Source organism: Myotis daubentonii, chromosome 4 (genome assembly GCF_963259705.1).
Source record: "Myotis daubentonii chromosome 4, mMyoDau2.1, whole genome shotgun sequence".
In the NCBI taxonomy this organism is placed as follows: domain Eukaryota; kingdom Metazoa; phylum Chordata; class Mammalia; order Chiroptera; family Vespertilionidae; genus Myotis; species Myotis daubentonii.
The window spans coordinates 91108220-91130397 of NC_081843.1; the positions used below are offsets into that span (position 1 = coordinate 91108220).

At 40.3% G+C, this 22178-nt stretch overlaps 1 non-coding gene across 1 annotated transcript; it reads left to right on the forward strand.

Annotated features, from left to right (window-relative positions):
- The first annotated feature begins 21806 nt into the window (after window positions 1-21806).
- Window positions 21807-21935, forward strand: LOC132233956 (small Cajal body-specific RNA 8). The gene has a single exon (XR_009452800.1). It is a non-coding gene; the product is annotated as a small Cajal body-specific RNA 8 (non-coding RNA).
- The last annotated feature ends 243 nt before the right edge of the window (window positions 21936-22178 follow it).

The following is a 22178-nucleotide window of genomic DNA, read 5'->3' on the forward strand; positions in this document are numbered from 1 at the left end:
TCCCTAGTCTAGTTAACAGGGTTATACTTATACTGAGGTCAATTTCTTGCTTTTGATACTGTCTGACATTCATGTAAGATGTTACTTTTTGAAGATCCTGAAAATGGGTTCGTGTACTGTTTTTATAAATGCCTGTGAGTCTATAATTAGTTTTTGAAAGTTCATAAGTTAATATTCAAAGAAAGTAATGGTATTTAATCCTAAAAAATATTACTTTTAATGAAAGAATGGCAGCCTCCCATCCGATTTTATTTTATTTTTAATATATTTTTATTGATTTCAGAGAGTAAGGGAGAGGGAGAGGGAGAGATAGAAACATCAATGATGAGAGAGAATCATTGATCGGCTGCCTCCTGAAACCTCCTCCCCCCCCCCCCCCGCCCCCTGAGACGGAGCTCGAAACCCAGGCATGTGCCCCTGACTGGAATCGAACTCAGGACCCTTCAGTTCACAGGCCAACACTCCATCTACTGAGCCAAACTGATGAGGGCCTCCCATCCAATTTTAAAAACTCTGACCATGGAAATTGCTGTGAGGTGAAAATACTTATAACTAGGTGAAGTGTTTTTAAATGATTGCCCAAGCTCATTTGTTTTCTTCTTTAGTTCTTTAGACCTTATTTATCTATTTTAGTCTTTTTTATTGCCAAGGTTATCAGTAGCTAAAAAGTTATTTATTTATGATCCAATAACGAAATATTCTGTTTTAAAACAGAGTTGACAATTTCAATAGCTTATGTAGAAACTTCATGAGTTATGTGTGTTTAAAATGATATTCTAAGAAGTGAAAGGTAGATTTATAGTGGCAGTATAAAATATTCTAAGGATGGCATAATAGAATTTCAACATTCAGTTGTCTTTTAATGCAAACAGAACTTCTCAGGTCAAAATTCCTTGTTCTTCACCCTAGCAGCTTCTGCTCAGTGGATAGATCGTTGGCCTGTGGACTGAAGGGTTCCAGGTTTGATTCCCAGGTTCGATTCCCAAGTTCCATTCCCAGGTTCCATTCCAGTCAAGGGCACGTACCTCAGTTGTAGGCTCTTCCCCAGCTGGGGCCCTGGTCAGAGATCCATGCAAGAGGCAACCAATCGATGTGTTTCTCTCACATTGATATTTCTCTCTGTCTTTCCCGCTCTCTAAAACTCAGTGGAGAAATATCCTTGGTTGAGGATTAAAACAAAAATTCTTTGTTCTTCGTCATTTGCAGTTACCTTGAATAACCTTCACCTGCTAAGTGGTGCAGGCCCTAAAAGTAAGGACACTCAAGTTGTATTTTTATTTTGATGCTCAGTCCCTGGCATAGGACCAGGAGCACAATACCGGATCTAAGTGGCATGTTTGCTGAATCCATCCTAGCTCGTGGGAAAGCTCTAGAAGGGAGGCTTTTCTGATTGCTCAGAGGCAACAGTGTTAGAAATTGTCCATCCCCAAATTGCAACAGGCACTAAGAGTGACTTACGTGAAATATGAGTTTTATAAATAGCACAGTACAGGTGGTGGCCTGGCTCTCCAGGCACAGAGAGCAAGGACTCTCAGTCACTTGAGCCTGACTGTTATTTCTGTGTCTGATCCTGTATTTTCCACCCAAATCTTCCTTCTGAAGCTGATTTCCTGCTGGCAAGTGAAGACTATTTGATTTATTCAAACATGTGAACTGAAAATAATTTCATGTGAACTTCAAATAATTTCATCCAATCTCTTGGTGCCAGCAGAGAAGGGAGGTGATCCTCTTTTCTCCCCATTTGAGTCCTCTGAGGTCAAGGCAAACCCGTCTAACATGCTTTACAGAGACAAAACTCTACAAGAGGAAAATGCCTGTCAATAGGAGAAGAACAAAGGAGGACTTTTTCCGTGGGGATTCCCAACCAGCTGTTCAATTAGACCAGGATTTTTGATCTCATCTCTGTGGTAGGTCACTCTCTCTAGCAAAACTGACAAGCTGATTCCTACTTGGAACAAGGGCGACCCTCAGAGACTGAAGCTCTCCCACTCCTCTGGGGGTCAGACCTGAGCAGGAAAGGACCTGGCCTGGGCTGGACCCCAAAAGGAACAGTTAAAAACACCCCAAACAGCCACAAAGCAACCATTAACATTTCTTTTCCAGGTAGCAGTAAGATGCTCCTGCAAAGAAATGCAGACTACAACAGCAGCAAAACGTGTGCTTCGTTTCTAAAGATTTTTATAGTAAATTTACATGGAGATCTGTTCTAGAAGAGTGGCTAACTCACCTGCTTCCCACACTGGAGAGTTCAGAGCGAAATGGATAAATGGGGCAGTGGGTTGTGCTGAGCTGTAGGTTGGAACATTTTCTTCTGTGGCCACAGAACCTTCAAGAATTCGAACTCCAACCATCCACACTATTCCTGAGTGGTCAGGGGGAGAGTTTCAGAAGTGAGCCACAATCAGAGCAGTGGGCCACCGTGGCTTCTCCTCTGCTGTCACCCTCTCTTCATTATCTGGGTAGGATCTCTTGAGTCTGACAGGACATGGGGAGGTCGGGGTGGATCTGAATGTGTCACTGTGGGATGGGCACAGCCACTGGGATGCCTGTGGTTGGAGAGTCCTCAGAGTGATCACCTTAGTGGGAAGAGCTAGCTGGGGTAGAAGTACAGGGCTGGCAGGACCACAGGGGAGAGCATGAGCCAGGAGAACTGAAAGGCTCTTGAGTCAGAGGTGGGCTTGGGGCAGAGTGAGGTGCTAGATGAGAACCTGAGTGCTAAGCCGGAAGCGGGGGCTGAGGACCGGTCCTGCAGACTAGACTGACAAGGTAGCAGTTGCAGATTGCCGGGGTTCATGTCCCAGCATCAACAAGGGTTCAGGAATCTGGAAAAGGCGCTGTGCGTAGATGACATAGAAATCCAGAGACTAATAAAGAGTCTGGAGACGAGCTATAATTTTGAAAGGCATTGGGGGTCAGAGGACCTTCAGCTAAAGGAACTGAAGGGTTCCTCCTTGTCTAGGACCCTTGCTTTTATTAACACAATTTGTCCTAAGGCAAGGTGGAGATAATACACTTCAGAGGGTAAGGTTTCAAAGGGTACAGAAGCATTGTCAGTTTGGGGAATAGCCTACGGCTGTTCAGGTGTTTGGCCAGTAGGAGGCAATAACATGTAGATTAAGATGCCCTTTAACTGTCTGGCAGCCACAATCAGTTTCCTATTCAGGTTTGGGGAAATGCCTTTAGCCATTTCCAACAGGTGACTCCATGTGTGACTCAACCCTGTTGAGTCCCCAAGTTTTATCAACCTTTCGATGAAACTCTTGAAATTATGACAGGCTGGCATTGGTTCCCGGCAGCAGATGCTGGCAGGTGACGAGGAGAATAACATTTGGGTGACACAGATTGTCCCCAGAGGGATTACTCCAGCCAGGGTGGTGAGGGGGGCTCTCTGAGAAGGGGCCAAGGAGCAGCTGCTGGGGCAGAAAAAGGAGGGAGAGAGAAGGACCGGAGGCAAAGCTGGGAGCTGGGAAAGGCTGTGGCCTTCTTGAGGAGCAGTGAGGAGGCCTAGGTGTTTAAGAAGTCACACACCATCACATATGCCACATTCCGTTTGTAAAAAGCACTAATCTGAATCACAAAGTCCAGCCCAAACTCCAGTGAAGGGGAATGGACTTAGCCTTTGGAGGGGAGCGTATTGAAGACTTTGCAGACAGATTTTAAGAAGAACACCATGTATTAAATCCAATATTCAGGTTAGACAACAGAAGCGCAGAAATTTGCCCTATTTGCCTAGAGTCACATTGTAGCATCAGAACTTCTTGTCTTTGCTCCTTCCACTCTGGCATGCTTACCATCATCGGTAGAGACACATCGCCTCTCCCTCCATGCCAAACAACCCAGTGTTCATCCTCTGGATAGCATTTAGGGAAGATTCTCCCCTGACTGTTTCTTCTTCAACATTGCCATGCCTTTAAAAAAGTTTCTACTCTAATATAAATATAAGAATTAAAAGTTCAAAATTGTCACTTAATACTTTTTGCAACTGTCTATTGCAGACTTTTCCCCCATGAATAAAAGATTTTTCCATTTATTCTCTTTTCTGATCCTTCCAGGTTAGCTTTTAAGAAGATTATAATGCCAATAAATTGTTCTTATTGCTAGAGATATCTGAGTTTCTTTTTAGAAGACTTTAAATACACTTTCTGTTGCATGCATTCAGGATTGAGATCAGGGTTTTTATTTTTTATCCTCACCTGAGAACATGTTTGTTTATTTATTTAGAAAGAGAGAGAGGAAGAAAGGGAGGGAGGGAGAGATAGATAAAAGATAGACAGACAGATACATAATAGATAGATGATAGATAGATAGATAGATAGATAGATAGATAGATAGATAGATAGAAACATCAAGGTGAGAAAGAAACATCAATCAGTTGCCTCCTGCCTAGGGTATACCTGCCCTGACTGGGTATTGAACCCAAAACCTAGATATGTGTATTGACTAGGAATTGCACCTGCAACCTTTTGGTGTACAGGGCAACACGTTACCCAACTGAGCCACCAGGCCAGGGCAAAATTCATTTTTTATACCGAGAAAGCAGAATTAGGATGCAAAGGAAGAAGAATTAGAATGTCCAGCTGGAACCTGGACAGTTCCTACTTCAGAGAGATATTAATTGACATGAAATAATGCAAAAGAAAATTCCAGACCCTTGGCTGGAGAAGCTCTCCAAAGGCCCCATCTTTCCTCACTCCAGCCCTGAATGGCGGCCCTAACTACTGGCAGAGGGAGGAGCTTGAGCAGGGTCTCCAAGGGGCTCTTCAACATGTGCTTGCCTCTGCCCTGCCTCTTTCTTTCTCCTGTGAGTCCTCTACTTTTTCTCATACCCTGTGTTTAATATGTGAAGGGAGAGGCAGGTAATCACTACCATTTCCTTGCTTTATACTCTAGTATAACCTGATTTTATATAAATTTTATGAACTGGAAAGTGCAATTGATATTGAAAGACCATTGCCCTCAACAACTTGCTTACTATACAGTATTGTCCAGAGTTAAAATAGAATATTCTCACTCATATATTAGATGGCCTGGGTAAAGAAAACCTAGGATGTATGCAGATATAAACAATAGCCCCGCTTCCATTTTTCTGGCTTTGATCTAATTTGAAATGTTCTGAGTGGTAGAATGATTCATTCTCCTGAGAGCCTTTCTATTAATCAAATACTTCCTATTATCAGGAAACATTTCCTGACATTCAGTCTAAATTTTTATCTTTTTTATGGCATTATATAATTTAGTTAATTATATCATCCTATTAGCAGATCAAAAATGATATTCATCTTGTTGCGCATTTTCTTGTTGTTGCACCATGATTATGTGGATCTAAAGCAAATGGGAAGTGAAGTTACCATCACTGATTTATTTCCTTCTTCTGTCTCACATATATAGCAAGCCAGACCAATGGAACATAGATTTCAATGTGGTATGTGCCAATGTAAAACTGGTCACTACCAATATCTATGAAGAGGAAATGTGTTTGCCTAGAAAGATTGTTTTCTGCTTCAACAAGCAAACTGTTTGGTTATCTACTCCCATTTGCCTGGCTTTCTCCCACTGGCTATTAGTAACTGCTGTAGGGGAGGAACACTGAGAGAAAATCGTAAGAATCAGTCTTAAGATCCTAAAATTAATAACAAAAAGTTCATTTCAGATTGCTTGCATGTACTGCAATGGACCACATAACAATACTTCAGTCAATGACAGGCTGCTTATATGAGGGTGGTCCCATAAAATTATAGTGGAACTAAGAATGTTTTATCACCTAGTGTACTGTGGTACTCTCATAGCGCAATGTGTTATTTATGTGTTTGTGGTGATGCTGGAGTAAACAAACCTACAGCGCCGCCAGTCCTGAAAAGATATAGCATGTACAATCACAGTAGTAGGCTATATACCATCCAGGTTTGTGTAAGTACACTCTGTGTTGTACACACAATGACGAAATCAGTTAAGTATGCATTGCTCAGAACTTATCCCTGTCATTAAGTGGCCCATAACCATAACACTAATCTAAAGCTTGCTTAGACACCAGTGAGCTGTGAGGCTCTGAAAGGACAGAGGTAAGCTGCAAGTTCTCTTATTGTGCTGAATAAGAAAGAAAAGCCCGCCGGCAGAGTCACAGGGGCTGTTTCTGTGGCTGGTGCCTGCGGCCACCATTTTCCGAGGGGTGGTTGATAAAAACAGGAGGTGGGAAAAAATCAATATTTGGGGTCAATGCTCGTCACAGCTCATTAAGACAGCAACCTTGGGACAAGCAAAGGAAAAATATGCCTTGTATCCGAAGCATCTGAGTCAGGTTCCCCAGGCTTCTATCTTCTCTTCTAAATCACCGAGTCTCAAAAGTCTCAGACACCTATAACTGGAGAGTTGGCATCACTTAATGCATTTCTGGACATATTTAACTTGATGAAATAATAAAATCTCAAGGTATCCCATAAGGCTACTCCATTGCTGCTGTAGACAACCCCACACTCCCCCTTACACATTTAAACATGCCCCTTTTCTTAAAATAGGAATCACAGAAACTTGTTTTAAAATATTTGTAGTAATATTTAGCAGGAATACATTGATATAAATATAGTAATCTTGAATTTTAAGGGATGGGTTATTTTTTAAATATATTTTTATTGATTTCAGTGAGGAAGAAAGAGGGAGAGAAATAGAAACATCAATGATGAGAGAGAATCATTGATCAGCTGCCTCCTGCGTGCCCCACACTGGGGATCAAGCCTGCAGCCCAGGCATGTGCCCTGACCAGGAATCGAACCATGACATCCTAGTTTATAGGTTAATGCTTAACGACTGAGCCACCCCGGTCAGGCAGGGATGGGTTAATTTAATAAAAATCACATTGCGGGTGAGGGAGTAAGAGATCAACCAAAGGACTTGTATGCATGCATATGAGCAAAACCAATGGACACAGACAGTAGCAGGGGTGAGGGCTTGTGCTTGGGTAAGGGGGTGGTGGGGAAGAAGTCAATGGGGAAAAAAGGAGACTCATGTAATACTTTAAACCAGCGGTTCTCAACCTGTGGGCCGCTACCCCTTTGGGGGTCGAACGACCCTTTCACAGGGGTCACCTAAGACCATCGGAAAACACATATATAATTACATATTGTTTTGTGATTAATCACTATGCTTTAATTATGTTCGATTTTTAACCATGAAAATACATCCTGCATATCAGATATTTACATTACAATTCATAACAGTAGCAAAATTACAGTTATGAAGTAGCAATGAAAATAATTTTATGGTTGGGGTTCACCACAACATGAGGAACTATATTAAAGAGTAGTGGCATTAGGAAGGTTGAGAGCCACTGCTTTAAACAATAAAGAATTTTTTTAAAAATCACATTGAGTCCATTTTAAAAACTACTTGAACACATGTCTTCTTTATCTTAGTAATTAATTTAACTTTACTACAAATTCAGAAAAAATGACTTAGCCTATGGTATGAGATGAATCAAACTAGGATAACCTTTGGTTGGACAGAACTCTACTAGTATCTATTTCTGAACACAGGAAATGATGAATATATGAGTATAGTATCATTGACTATATTTGGTGCATAAAACAAAGCATGGCAAACACCTTGAATGATGACAATAGAAATGCCTCAATGGTATGTTTCAGGAGTCTTAGAATCTATGTCAGATACTTTGCATACTAAGGACTAAATCTTAAAAGGAAAGCTCAGGGCAATTTTGTATTTCCTTTTGTAATCATCATTAAAGACATTTTAAAAAGTATTAACTTTAGAGAGCTTAGGTTATTACTCAAGTCCCTCTAATCTCCTATCTGCCCACCTCCCACTGCCTTTTCTGGCACATCCAATGGTAAGGATAATTCCCTTTAAATTAATTTATCTCTGGGAAGCATTTCCTTCCTTGATAAGAATGCATCCTGCTCAATGAGCTGTTCAAACTTCAGAACATTGTAATCTAACAAAAGGCAGAATCATCTCCACCAAATGCAGAAATCTAATTATATAGTGGGGGAAGGAAGACTTAGCCGCATAGAGTTGTGCTCATCAATATCAACTCCCCTTCTAAGTCCAGTGAGGATGCTTCTGGAGCCCTAAGAGGTGGGACTCCAATAAAGGGAAGACCGTGAGGAGGCTCCAGTAGACCTTTCCTGGGAGGGCCACAGCACCAGGCAGCATCTCAGTCCTGGAGTCATCAGGAGGTCTTCAGAGTGAAGCGCTGATGGGGACAGAACAGCATCAGTAGAGGGATCCCATGGTGGGTGTGGAGGGGCCACCCTTCTAGAGTTCTCAAATCATTGGGGAGCATTTTCAACATGTCTCAGTGTCCAACTCCTGACCCTCACGGTCTAATTTTCTCCTTGAAATGCATTTTCTGGGGCTCTGGAATCTTAAATCAAGGACATTCAGTAAATCATAGAAGCCTGTCCAGTACCTTTTCAGAGCAGACATTTCTAAATTATTTTTCTCTTGGCATACAACCCTTCCATCTTCCAGGGGTTATTTCTGAGGTTTCTAGGTCTCTGATCTTTGGTGACATTAAATCCAGTAAAACATTTGCTAAGATCATTTTGCCCAACCCAGTTTTTCATTTTTCTTAGAAAAGAAATCAGTATAATGTGATTAGATAAACAGAACTTTCATCCATGTCTTGTGAGGAGATGATGTCACCCTTTTAAAAGAAAACATCAAAGAAGCAACTGACAAAGGCTTGCACTCTGCCTCAAAAAGCAGTTCTGAATCCCTGTCTCTCTAGGCTCTAACAGCTCTGTATTGTTAGACTGCCCTTCTCCTAGTGACTGTCCTCTAGATCTTCTATCTGCTGCCCATCCACCAACCTTTCACTCCCTTCCCTTATCCCACCCTTTATTAAGTGGCACGAGGCACCTGTATCCATAAAAATACAACACACGTTACAGACACAGTCTTTTCTAGTTCAGCCATTACTGCCACTAGAACACTCCAAAAATGTTAAAGGCCAGCCCAACCTGATGATTTTTGGAAACTCAATTCAAACGCAAACTTTTTTTTCTGGAGAAATAGGAAATGTATTCTGTGAAAAACAAATTCAGCTCTTTCACTGGTAAAAATAAAAGGATTCATGACAACTAAAGTACCAATTGTTAGAGATTGTTATATCTGTTTCAGACATTGGACTGACACCCTCTACAAACTTTAATTGCTTTCACAGCATTCTACTTGGTATTGAGTTTCCTGTTTGTCTTACCAAAGCAGTAAGGAACACCATGTATTCTCACAGGACATATTCCATTTCACCCACTAATTGTCAAGATTTGCAAAAGGTTAACCAAGATGATCTAAACACCTACTACAAGTAAAAACACTTTTTGAGTGATTATCTTTTCTTTTTTTTAAATATATTTTTATTGATTTCAGAGAGGAAGGGAGAGGAAGAGAGATAGAAACATCAATGATGAGAGAGAATCACTGATCAGCTGCCTCCTGCACGCCCCCCATTGAGGATCTAGCCCGCAACCTGGGCATGTGCCCTGAGTGGGAATCAAACCGTGACTTCCTGGTTCATAGGTCCACACTCAACCACTGAGTCATGCTGGCCAGGCTGAATGATTATCTTTTCTAAAAGATAACAAATCAAAGTACATACTAATTATAAAATGTCTTAATAATTTTAGATAAGAAATTTACATTTCAACAAAAATATTAATATACTTGTGGCATTTTAAAACTGTATTTCTGATTAAAAAGTGTATATATGTTACCTTATTTACTCTTAAAACAGCACTTGGAGATAGGTAATATTATTTTTCTTTTATATATATATATATATTTCATTAATTTTTTTACAGAGAGGAAGGGAGAGGAATAGAGAGTTAGAAACATTGATGAGAGAGAAACATCGATCAGCTGCCTCCTGCACACTCCCTACTGGGGATGTGCCCGCAAACAAGGTACATGCCCTTGACCAGAATCGAACCTAGGACCCTTGAGTCCACAGGCCGATGCTCTATCCACTGAGCCAAACCGGTTAGGGCTTCTTGTTTTATTATGGGTGACAAAATTATATTTCAAACAATGTACATAATTAACCCACAAACATCTAACCAAAGTGGTAAACTGAAGTTTTCATGATATACAACATCACCTCTCATGAAATCTTGGACTGAAGAATGATAGCTCATGGACTTATAAGTAGTGATAAACAGAAGAGGAACCTTGAATCTGAAGCTTGACAAGATTTCTTGTTTCCAAAGAGGGGCAGCATTACATCATACCTACCCATCAGGAGCTGATGAGTGGCACAAAATGATGACCACAAGTTGCCCTTCCCACTCTAGTTTCATGGCACATAAGACACAATGGTACATACAGTTTTTAGTATCATAGTAGATAAAAATACAAGGGAGATTCTTAACCTTGTAATCTAGTTGTTTTATTGCTAAAAGTTTAACAGATATAGAATTTAAAGGCATCTAATGCTGGGATTAGAGAGGATCTTCTTTACTTTTTTCTGAAGCAATATTAGTCTCCTGTCCCTAAAGCTGCATGTGTCAGAGGGCAAGGTATTCTGATTGGCTCTCGAATTGTAGGTGATTCAAGCTCAGCATTTTCCTGTTTGAAGCTATGATCTTCATCCTCCCCTCCACACCTGTTCCTCTTCCATTTCTCACGTTGATGAATCCACTGTAATAGTCTCAGTGACCTGAACCAGAAACCTGGAAGTTATCCAAGACTGTGTTCCATATTCACTTGGTCACCAGCTCCTCAATGCCGACTCACATGCTTGCTTTTCATTCTTTCAGCTACTACCTTATTTAATTTCTCATCACTTCTTGCCTGAACTTTATCAAGAGTCTTCAAACTCTGCTTCCAATTTCAGCCTACTTCAGCTTACCCTGCACCTGAAACCAATATTTATCTACAATGGAAGCCTGGACAGATTGCTCTCCTCTCAGCTCCTAAGCTGAGCAGTCTGAGCAGAGGACCTGGACACTGACCAGCTCTTTCGTCTTATCTATTAGCCTTCCTTTCCCTTCTTACATTTTGTCTTTGCAGAAGTTTTAAGTCTGGGACATTTTGGGGATGGGCTTTGAGCTCAGATCTGCACCCATCTTCATCGTCTCATTTTCCTCTGAACAGTCTTCGAAATTCAGCAGAACTGCACACCCTGGGAAGCTCTCTTGACCCCTAACCTTGGACAAGGGCCAAGTATTACAATGTGGAATCTATCTGACCAGATTGTGAGCAGTTTAATAGCTGAGACTATGAGCTGCCTCCTACCTCCAGCCTCAAGTATGGAAATTCACATCAAGTGGGTTCTTGAAAGTTAGTTGCTTAAATCAATGTGTAACCTTCCATTTGAATTACCCGTGCCCCTTAGAGAGAGCCATAGTTGGTCAGAATAGGCTTGTTTCTCTCCATTCTGTACCCATTTTCATACTTCAGGAAAAAATGGTAAATGCAGATAGATTTAACACCTTTCTATAGAGAAGTTTCTTTTTTTAAACATATAGTTCCGCAAGTTCTACCTAATTTCTTCCCCCAAAACATGGAACAAAAGCAACATCTCAATCAGGTTCTTTTACATCTCTATTTTATTTTTAGAGCTCTGGCTTTGTTTGTGGACACCTCACAGATGATTAAAAATCAATGGGAACTGAACATTAAATAATTTATCTCTTAGGAGGCAATCATGCTTGCCATGACCAACATTATTTGTAATGGTTGACCAAGTACTTGTACTGGTAGTCTAAACAAAAAACAGAGCATGGATACACAACTATGAAAACAAGCTCACACTCTTTTCAGTGCCCCAGACAACAAGTGTTATCATTATAATCTGTGGGAATCCCTGGCATTAAACCATTAGAGCATGCCATTAGGTCGAAAATGATCATGAACATGTTTTTCTTTACTCCCACTAACTAATCCACTTGTTTGCCTTTAATCACACAGCTTTTTAAAAAAATAACTTTTTTCTTTCAGAAGAGCTTTAGATTTATAGAAAAATTATGGAGGTAGTAGAGAAAAATCTCATATGTCCTACACTTAGCTTCTATTAACCTTTTACATTAGTGAGATAGATTTGTCACAATTGATGAACTAATATGGACACAATATTATTAACTGAAGTTTGTACTTTATTCAGATTTTCTTAGTTTTTGCCTGATGTCATTTTGCTGTTCTCGGATCCCATCCAGGACACACTACATTTAGTGGTCATGTCTCCTTAGGCTCCTCTTGGTTGTAACAGTTTCTAAGACTTTCCTTGATTTAATGACCTTGACAGTTCTGGTCAGTTATTTTCAGAATTTCCCTCAAATTGTATTTGTCTGATGTTTTTCACGTACATTTTTTGTCAATGAAATGTGAAGGTTGAACTAAGCTATGAAATGAGCATCTCGGATTTCCCCCAATGCTCGCGTTATGATCTACTTAGGAGGCTCCGGGAAAGCTTTCAGGAACCCATGAAAAACATTAAAGAGAGATGTGTAATGTACAAGGGACTCTTGTAGCTTGAATCACTAAAGCAACATTTCAGAGAGAGCCCGAGCAAGGTGGCATGGGCAGTCACAAGCCTTTTCCTATATTAGGGCAATGATATATGGGCAGATATACCGTATTAACATAAGTTAATACCTCTCAGCTGTTAGCAATCCAAACATACACCTGGGCTGTTAGACCTTTCATTTCCCTTTCTTGTAACATGTCTTTCTGCTATTGAACCTCAGTGGGTAATTACTGAGTAAAATAACTCTTTTAATATTAAATTGTTACCAGTCTTAATTCATAATTTTTTAGCACTGACAACTGCATTTTGGATATGAAATTCCCAGAGATAAATGTTGGTAAGGATAGAGCTTAAATAAATGTTAAGATAATGTGGTAATGAACATTATATCCTACCTATCCTAAGGGTTTATAGGACTCTATGGCTAGAACTCAGGAAAAATTTAAGTAAACAGGTGTCATATATGCTAATGAATAAACACTAACTCACTAGCTTTCTAAATGATAGAAACTTTTCAATAAATGTTTGCTGAATTGAATTGGACTAAAAAGGAGAAGAGACTATTGCAATGACAATATTGATATTGATATAGATTCTATAATAATAAAAGTGTAATATACTAATTAGACCGGATGTCTTTCCAGATGAAGCCGGGGCTCCAAGGGAAGCCTGGGTGCCTGCCAGTGGCCAAAGGGAAACCCGGGTCCTGGGTGCTAGAGGGTAGCCCGAGTCCCGGGTGCTGGAAGGAAACCAGTGCCGGCAGCCAAGGGAAGGAAGGCCTACTCTTGCACAAATCTCATGCATCAGGCCTCTAGTAATAGATGATTGTGATCCAGCAATTTTTATAGAAAATGTACTATGTCCGGACTCTGTACCAATCAAGTGCTTGTCAAGCATGGTTTTAGTTAATCATCATGAAAGTCATATGTCTCAGGAACTGTAATTATTCCCATTTTAAGATGAGGAAATAGAGGCTAAGAGGAGTAACTTTCCCGGTCACACAACCGGAATGAGGGAAGCAGTCTGAGAGTTCCCTTCCTTCTCAGAGCAGCATTCCTTGCTTCCCTGCTAAGGAACAGGCACCTGGATCAAAAGGAAAAAGCCATTAGCAAAATGATGTTCCTTGAGAAATCTCACAGCACCAAGGTAAATCCTTCACCCCAGCTCTGAGTCTAAGGAGCCAGGCCGTTACATAAATGTGGCTATAGAATTTTTCTCAAGTTCCAACATCACAGTTTGAAGACCCAACTGAAGCTCCTAAAACAGAACACATGCCTCCCTCCACCTCTGCCCCAAACTCTCTGTATGCAGAGTTTTGCGATTTAGCTGTTTTCAATATTTGTGAACAAAAAACTAAACTTCTGCTAGCATTTCTTTAGCTGAGTGTTCCCTCACCCATTTAAAAGTCTGATATAGGATGGTCAGACATTTGGCAGGTTAGCCCAAGGCTTTGAGGGATCAAAATCATTCATTTATGAGACTACAATCCAACCCTCGTTTGCTTGTTACACAGAAAATCATATTTGCCATTTCCTGCTTACTTAGGATAAAATGTTGGCTGGTTCCTACATTCCACTAGGGTTGATGAATATTATGAAACTGGCTGCACAGTCTCATGTGGAATAAAGTGGTTGTAATTCTTACTACCATCGACACTGAATTGATGGCCTTTGAATCCGGGCTGGTTCAGTAAAGGCACCCTCCACCCATCCACACAACTCTTACAGCATTTTGCACAGGGTGACAAATGAGCTTTGATATATCTGGTCTCCAAATCTGCACATTCTGTGATGTTCCCAAGCACATTTGAAAACATCATGCAAATTTTAATAGCCAGCACAATCATTTGTAATAAACTTTGCAAAACAAGATGCTCTTTGTTTAATACTTGAGTGCATTAAAAACCTGGCATCAAGAAGAATGTTTGCTCTCTTGAGATTCAGTGTCACATAATCATTCCAGAAATTTTTAAATGACTTCTTTGTATCCAGTGCCAAGCAGTACCAAGCTCTAAAACCTTCCTTTAAAGCTGATGTTCCTCTAAATTATTTTAAATATCTCACTCAACTATATTTTCTGGATGATAGCTGGAGTTCAAAATTGTTTCCTTTGAACCACTATCCAATTGCCCCTGTAGTTTTAGAGTTCTCAGTATGTTCCAGTTTTTGCCAAATATGACTATTGTTAAAGGAAAAATAAAAGATTGAGCTTAGTTTTATAGTTCAGGGTTTAGCAACACTGAATGTAGGCTTTCTTTCCCCAAACATATATTTTTTATGTGTTTTTCTTCCTCCTGTCCTCACCCACCCCACTATCCCTCATCCTCAGAGCAGCCCCCATCGTGGATGTGGATGATATAACATAGTCAAATGTGAGATAATGCTCTTCACTCCATTTACAGCTACACATACATACACACACACACACACATAAGCACTAATAAGCAATTTGCATTACAATCCCAAAGTGTGCTGGATTTAATTACACATACTGGTCTTTTTATGTGCTTCTAAGTATATTCAGATATTATATGGGCGAGGGGAGTAAACTGTAGTTAGAGTTGGTTGTATCTTCATTCCCATTGCCTGTGTAATTCACAATGCCCAGGAGAGCCAGTGGGTCTAGATTCTCAGGATTCACTCTGCACCTAGTATTTAACCACTTTCTGTTTTGTGCTGTATCAATCTAGATCCAACAGCAATAACTTCACCAGTTTCATAAGAAACCCATTTATGCCATTGACTTCATGAGTTTGGCTGACTTTGATGAAACTTTTAGACTTTGTAAGAGGCTCACAGTGGTGGCTTTCCACAGCCTTGCTCTTTCTTCCCTTCGTCATTCACTTCTCCCAGCTCCCTTTAAAGATGACACTATGAACATCCCTTTCTTTTATCTCTATTATTGAGAATTAGGTTTTCACCCCAAACATGTATATGCTAACCCATCAAGAGGCTCTGAAGAATAGAGAGCCTCCATTTATCTGCATTTCTATGAAAGAAGTTGGTAATTTTGCTCTTTACCTGTACAAGTGTGCTGGGGCTGACATAACAAAGTACAACAGACTGGGGGTGCGTAGACCACAGACATTAATTGTCTCACAGTTCTGGAAGCTGGAAGTCTGAAATCAAGGTGTCAGCCGATTGGTTTCTCCTGAGGCTTCTGTCCTAGGCTTGCAGATGGTTGCCTTTCCCTTGTATCTTCACATGATCTTTCCTCTGTACATGTCTGTATCCGAATCTCCTCTTCTTAGAAGGAAACCGGTCTTATTGGATTAGAACTCACCCTAATGACCTCATTTGGACTGAATCACCTCTTTAAAGACTCTATTTCTAAATACTGTGCAGTTACATTCTGAAGTACTGGGGGTTGGGAGTTTGGGAGAACACAATTCTTCCCATCATACTCTCCTTACATAAGTTGCTGATATAATTTAACAGAGGCCTGGCCTATCTTCTTCACTCTTGTATTCTCCATGCTTATGAGAGTGACTCAAATACGGTAGATACTGAATAAATAGTAACTTTATTGTTGTTGATTAAGTTAGAAGTAGGAGGATATGTTTAGCATGAAACAAATAAATCACACCCTATCTTCTGAATTTTCCAAACAGAATTAACATGATGTTTCTTAATTATATTTTAGGAAGAAACAGAGAAGAGCAGGCAAACCACAAACACATGTATGTCACTAGAATTAGAAGCTAAAATTAATTTTCTGTTGTTGTTTATTTCTGAAACACTTGCCTCATCTCCCCCAAGCCATGTTCCTAGCAGCACCAATAATCAGCAACAATATTTTCTTGGCATCCATTGCAGAAGACCAGCTTTTCATTTAAATAAACATACCTTTTAAAAGGATATTTGTTTTAGAATTTTGGGTATTTTAAGAAATAATGAACCATGATTTATATTGTTAAATTAAAGTTCTTATTTTTAAAAGTTCTGAGTTGCATAAAGATGGCCCTTATGCAATGAGATATCATTAATCAGGTTAGGCTAAGCAGGTTTGAGAAATTATTACTATTACCAGTACAAGAATTCTTTTTGGTTGATCTATCTACTTCAGAAATCCTTGTGGATGTTATGGTTTTTGACCCATAGGAATAGAAAAATAGCACACTCATGTCTTTGAGAAAAAAAATATAACTTACAAGGAAATTGAAAACCCTTCTCTCATTACAATGTTTGTGATTCTTTCTGAATTTCAGTCCATCACCATAACAACTAAATTTGCTATTGGGTTGTGTCACTTGTCACTTGAAACTTCACCAAAGATGTTTGTTTTCAAAGTTCATGGCATCATCTAGTGTTTAGCATCAGGTGGTTTGGAGTGGTTGGTATGGGTGTGTTCTGGGATCAGTGCCATCCTGGCATGGGATAGAGGCAGGGCCATGACAGAGGGTGGAGAATTTTACCAAAAACTTGGGGTATTCTGAGGGCTCCCTACTGTGGACTGAATCAAAGCTGGGAATAAGGGCACATTAAATTCTGTAAATGAGGGAGGCCATGCTTAAACTCTCACTTTAGTGGACATGAAGTTCCAACTTAGAATTTAATGGAGAGAAAGACTATGATATATAAGTAAAAAAAAGAGTTAGCTGCTCATTATTTTTTTTCTCTCAAAACAGGGCTTATAATAATCAGATTTTTGTAATGTATTTTCATCATAAATATTTTTGCCTCTCTCTCTGCTTTTTGCTAACCCTTAGATTTCACGTTGTCACCAGATGATCAGGATTTGAGTTCTAAGCAGATATCACTTTTTTTTTTAACACAATGTCATTAGGCAGTTATACTCAGGAGAAACTCATGTCTAAATATCAATTTCTGGCTCTAATTAAACCAAAGCATTTAGGATTCAACAACTATAATGGGTACCTAACTTCTTGGAGGCTGAGATGCTCCATACCCTTGTCCTAATGGAGCTCAAATACATGATAATGAGAAAGATGTTTGTAACCCTTGGCAGGGTGTGGTTTAGTTATTTGATTTTTCAGAGATTATTTCACTAATCTCTGTGAGTACCCATTCACAGAGATAAATGGAAATGTCATGTGATTTAAAGAGCTGTGTATGGAGCTGGGTGCGGGGGGAAAGGTAGAGGGCAGTGCCCCTGACCTGCAATGTTCTTTTCTAACAGTCTACCAGTGAACCAGAAATGCTCACATTGAGATAAATTTAATGGATTAAGGTTGTGAATATCAATCTTCCTTTTTGTCTCTTCAATAGTTCATCCTTATCTTCAAAGAAAATTCCACATGAAAGCCTAATTCAAAATACAAGGGGAAAATGCATTTTTCTCTTCAGCAGGCATTGCATTAGACAGCATGCTTTCCTATTTGATCTTCACAGCAGCCTTGAGCATCAGGAATCATTCACTTTCATGATATACATGAAGAAACGGAAGCTTCAAGTGGTTAAGTTTTCTCAGGCCCCACAACAACTAAATGGCATGTATTTCAGCTCAGGTCTCTTTGGCTGCAAAGAAAGCATGAAAAATCTGTTCAAAAACCTGCAGCAACTCACAAGCCTCCCTGACAAGCTCTGTAGGCTTCATGCTGACCCAGCTCACCTCCACTTGACCAGGACTCCCTAAACCCCTGTGTTTACTCTCATCACATCAATGGAGAGAGAGAGACCAGCCCACACCAGACTGCCAGACTTGCTGATCCTTCTACCGCACCCATGAGGGCAGGGGCTCTTGGGTGTGCCCCCTTCCTAGGATCCAAGCGCAATCTCACCACAGCCACCAATCTTCAGTCCTGAGAGGAGGGGGCTCCACAGGACATACGCTCACCATCCCACTCCATCTAGTTTTGCTCATAAAGAGCAGCGGAAGCATGCTTTTGTAGGGGAAAGAAAGAGCTTTATATAATTAAATGCCTGAATGACAGGAGAAAGAAAAAAGTGAATGAAAAGTGGAGCCCAAGCTTGGTTTCTTTCTGGAGCTCTATTATTAGATTTTAGTTACTTATTAAGAGGCCGGTGTCCGGGTAAGCAGGCACCTTGTTGGCGCCCATTTCCTGCCCCATTGACCTCTCCCCAGTCTGACAGTGGCTGACACATCTCCAAAGAGCCTGGTTGACTTCCTGTTCCAGATGGATTTCTGGGACTAAGTGTCCTTTTCCTGACAAACACAAGTTATTTGAGCTTTACTCGCTACGTGGAACTGCCATTTCTTTTACAAAATAAATTACTTAAAATTGGCTTTGACCAGGAAGCTGGAACCAAGCAGTGTTTTCTTCCCTCCTCCTTCCTTTTGGAGCCCAAGTGTATTATCATCAAGGCCATTATCAGCCACTTGGGTTGGGCGGGGCACATTTAATAAGCAGTGAGTGGAGTGGCTGAAATTTCAGAATTGCTCCATTAGCAGACAAAGTTGGGGACATAATCGCCATTTTCTAGGATATTTTACTAACACGTTCCTCTTGAACATGTGGCAAATTTCTTCCTCAGGGACCCATATCTGGTTTTCATAGATTTTAGAAAGTTATGAATACACCCAGTTTCCAAAATCAGCCCTTATACTCTACTCAAGTTTACAGGAAAATCATCTGGAATAGTACAAAAGCCACATTTTTAATAGAGTAACAGTTAAGACAGGGAGACATTGGCCTTTGGTCACCAGGGGAGAAGTCCATCCATAGGTCCTTTGCTTGCCCATTTTCCTTACCTAGCTTTGGTCAATGTTTCAATAAGGTCTAGTGGGCAGAGTTCCTTAACAGTGATCAATGCCAGGAACTAATTGCAGAAATTCAGAGACCTGAGCTATGGTCTTCAGAATTCATAGAAATAAAATACATACAAAGGCTTGGGAACAAGGGAAATCTAAGACCTGCCAGCCATCTGAGGAGTTGTTGGAACTGCTTATGTTAGCAGGTGTGCAACCACATATTAAACATAATTAACATTATAAAATGCCTCTTTCTTTTTCAATAATATTTCCAAGTTTGAAAGGTAACTTTATTTAATCTTAGTACCCTAGTATTCTCATTTCATTAGGTAATCAAATAGAAAAATTATTGAATACATGAATGTGCATTCCACTGTACATTTTTGAGTGGCTACCTATTTTATACAGCGAGCCATGCATTGAAAAGGGCAATTCCATAATCATCTGCATTGCCTTCCAGTAAACCTAGAAAAGACATAATGAAGTCACAGAGCTGGTCCTTCTGAAATCAGAGGGTGAGTCAACACCCCTACAATTTTTCTGTATGATGTGGGGGTGATAATAAATTAGTTGTCTGTGTCTAGGTGTAGCTTTGTCTTTCATATTATATGATCAAGTTGAGAGGAAAATGTATCCCCCTTTGTGATACCTGCAGTGCCAGCCCACTAGAGAAATGGTATCGAGAAAGTGGTTCAAAATAGGATCAGAGAGCCTCAGCCTCTGTTAATATTCACCATACAGTGATATTTTGTACATGTGCTTACCTCACACAGATTGACCACTCCAGGAACGTTCTCATCAAGAGCAATGAGACATTGGATGCCTTCAGATTGTCTCTGGAAGTTCCCACTGTCTGAGGCAGCAAGCTTTAGACTCCCGGCGAGGCTGGGGCAGGGGGAGGGTACTGCTCAGGTGAGGGCACAGCCTCCTGCCTGGAATAACCACTGGTGTTAGCTCTTCCCTTGAGCAACTGCCCATGTTCTTCTAGTTTCCCTCTTGAATAACGGAAGCTGAGTTGCCTCCCTCCGCTAGCTTTTTTTAGTATCTTTAGATATTTGACTGAGCTCTCTGCTTCCCTTAATGGCAGTAGTAGGAAAAGCATGAGTTTATTACTTGGTCTGATTTCCAACTTTTAACAGCTGTATAATCATGAACAATTCTCTTAATTTCTCTGAAACTCGTTTATTTATTTTGTAAAATGGAGATAATAATAGTTACCTTAATGGATAATTGTAAGAATTGAATTGGACAATATATGAAAAACACCCAATTATAGCAGGACTTTAGTATATGTATTTCCCCCGTTTTCTATTATCTTATCTAACTTAACACCTGCATTAGCTCCTTGGGCTGATGTAATAAAGTACCACAAACTTGGTTGGCAAAAACAAAGGTATTATCTGTCTGGTGTTCGCTGGCACCCTGCCCCGGAGGCGAAAGGACCCCCTCCCTCTCTTGGGCCGGTGAGACGCTGACCTGTCCACACTGACGTCTGGAAACCACCCCACCCTGGTGAAAAATTCCTGCCGGACAAACGGCTCCTGGACAATGGCTAAACCACAGGACAGACCGCAGGTTTCACCTGACCCTAGAAAGCCCTGACTTCCACCAGTTTCGGCCAGCAACAATTGCCTCAGAAAAGTATAAAACCTTGCCCCTGTCCAGGTTGGCGCGACTTCTCCGGCTCCCCTCTCTGAGCCGGTGAACCCGTCCGTGTGCTCCCAATAAAGCCTGTTTAATCTGGTCTCTGTTTGGACTCACGGTTTTTCCTTGCGGCAGCGTAAAACCTAAGATTATCTAACAATTCCGGAGGCTAAAAGCCCAAAAGCATGGTATTGGCAGAGCCATGCTCTCTCTGAAGACTCTAGAGAAGAATCTTTCCTTGTCTCTTTCAACTTACGGTGTTGCCAGACATCCTTGGCTTGTAGCTGCATCACTCCAGTCTCTACCTTCATCTTCCCTTGGCCTTCTTCCCTGTGCAAATCTGTGGGTCCTTCCTTGTGTTCAGAGGGCTACCAGTTAGTAGCTTTGGAACCTAACCTCATCTTAACATCACTAATTGCATCTGCAAAAAATGCCATTTCCAAATAAGTTCACATTCTGAGGTTCTAGGTGGACGTAAATATTGGGAACCACTATTTAAATTATAATACTGTACATTTCTATAGTTTTTTGGAAGGACGTGACTTTAATCTTCCTTAAAATCCCCACAACACAACCAAAACATTTACATTTTATAAATACCTACTAAAATACTTATTGCTTGTTTTCTGCTTAACTTAGGAAATGTACAATTTGGCATTTCCATCGTCATTAAGGTGCAATGACCTACTGTTGTGTTGACAATGGCACAGAATGTTTTTTCACACCTCCATGCAATCCATCTGACATACTAGACAGGTTTCCACTGAGTGTGGATGCCACTATCAGGTTACAGATCTGTGGGGAGGTTTTGAGACAATTCAAATTCTGTGGTCTGTGATATGTTACCATCACTTTCAAAAGATACTTCATGTTCAAATGGTGTTCTAGGAACACAATTGAAAGTTTTATCATTCCCTATTTGACTCAAAGATGGTACTCCTTAAAGTAAGATTTTGAAAAAATTCAGCAGCTAAGCCATTGTCTCAATAGCTAAGCAAGAATTAGTCATTATTGGGAGGCTGATACACAAATTGGGCTAAGTACTGCTCTAATTGTCACCATACCTCCCTAGAATAAACTGCCTTTTGATGACCGGGACGAATTGAGTGAATCGTAATGGACAGATACGGGGCAGACAGTTAAAAAAAAAAAGAATTAGTCATTATGAATATCTTTATAAACTTTAAAAAATCTTAATGTTAGATTATGAAATTAGCAGACAATGTGCATCCCCTGAAGGTTTAACCTGTTCATAGCTTATTTAATTCAAAAGGCTTTTATTGGAGTTTCCTCTGGTCTAGGTGCTATCAAGCACAATGTGTAAGACCAGTAAGACACTGTATCTGTCATCAAATGGACTATATAACTCAACCCCAGGATTTAG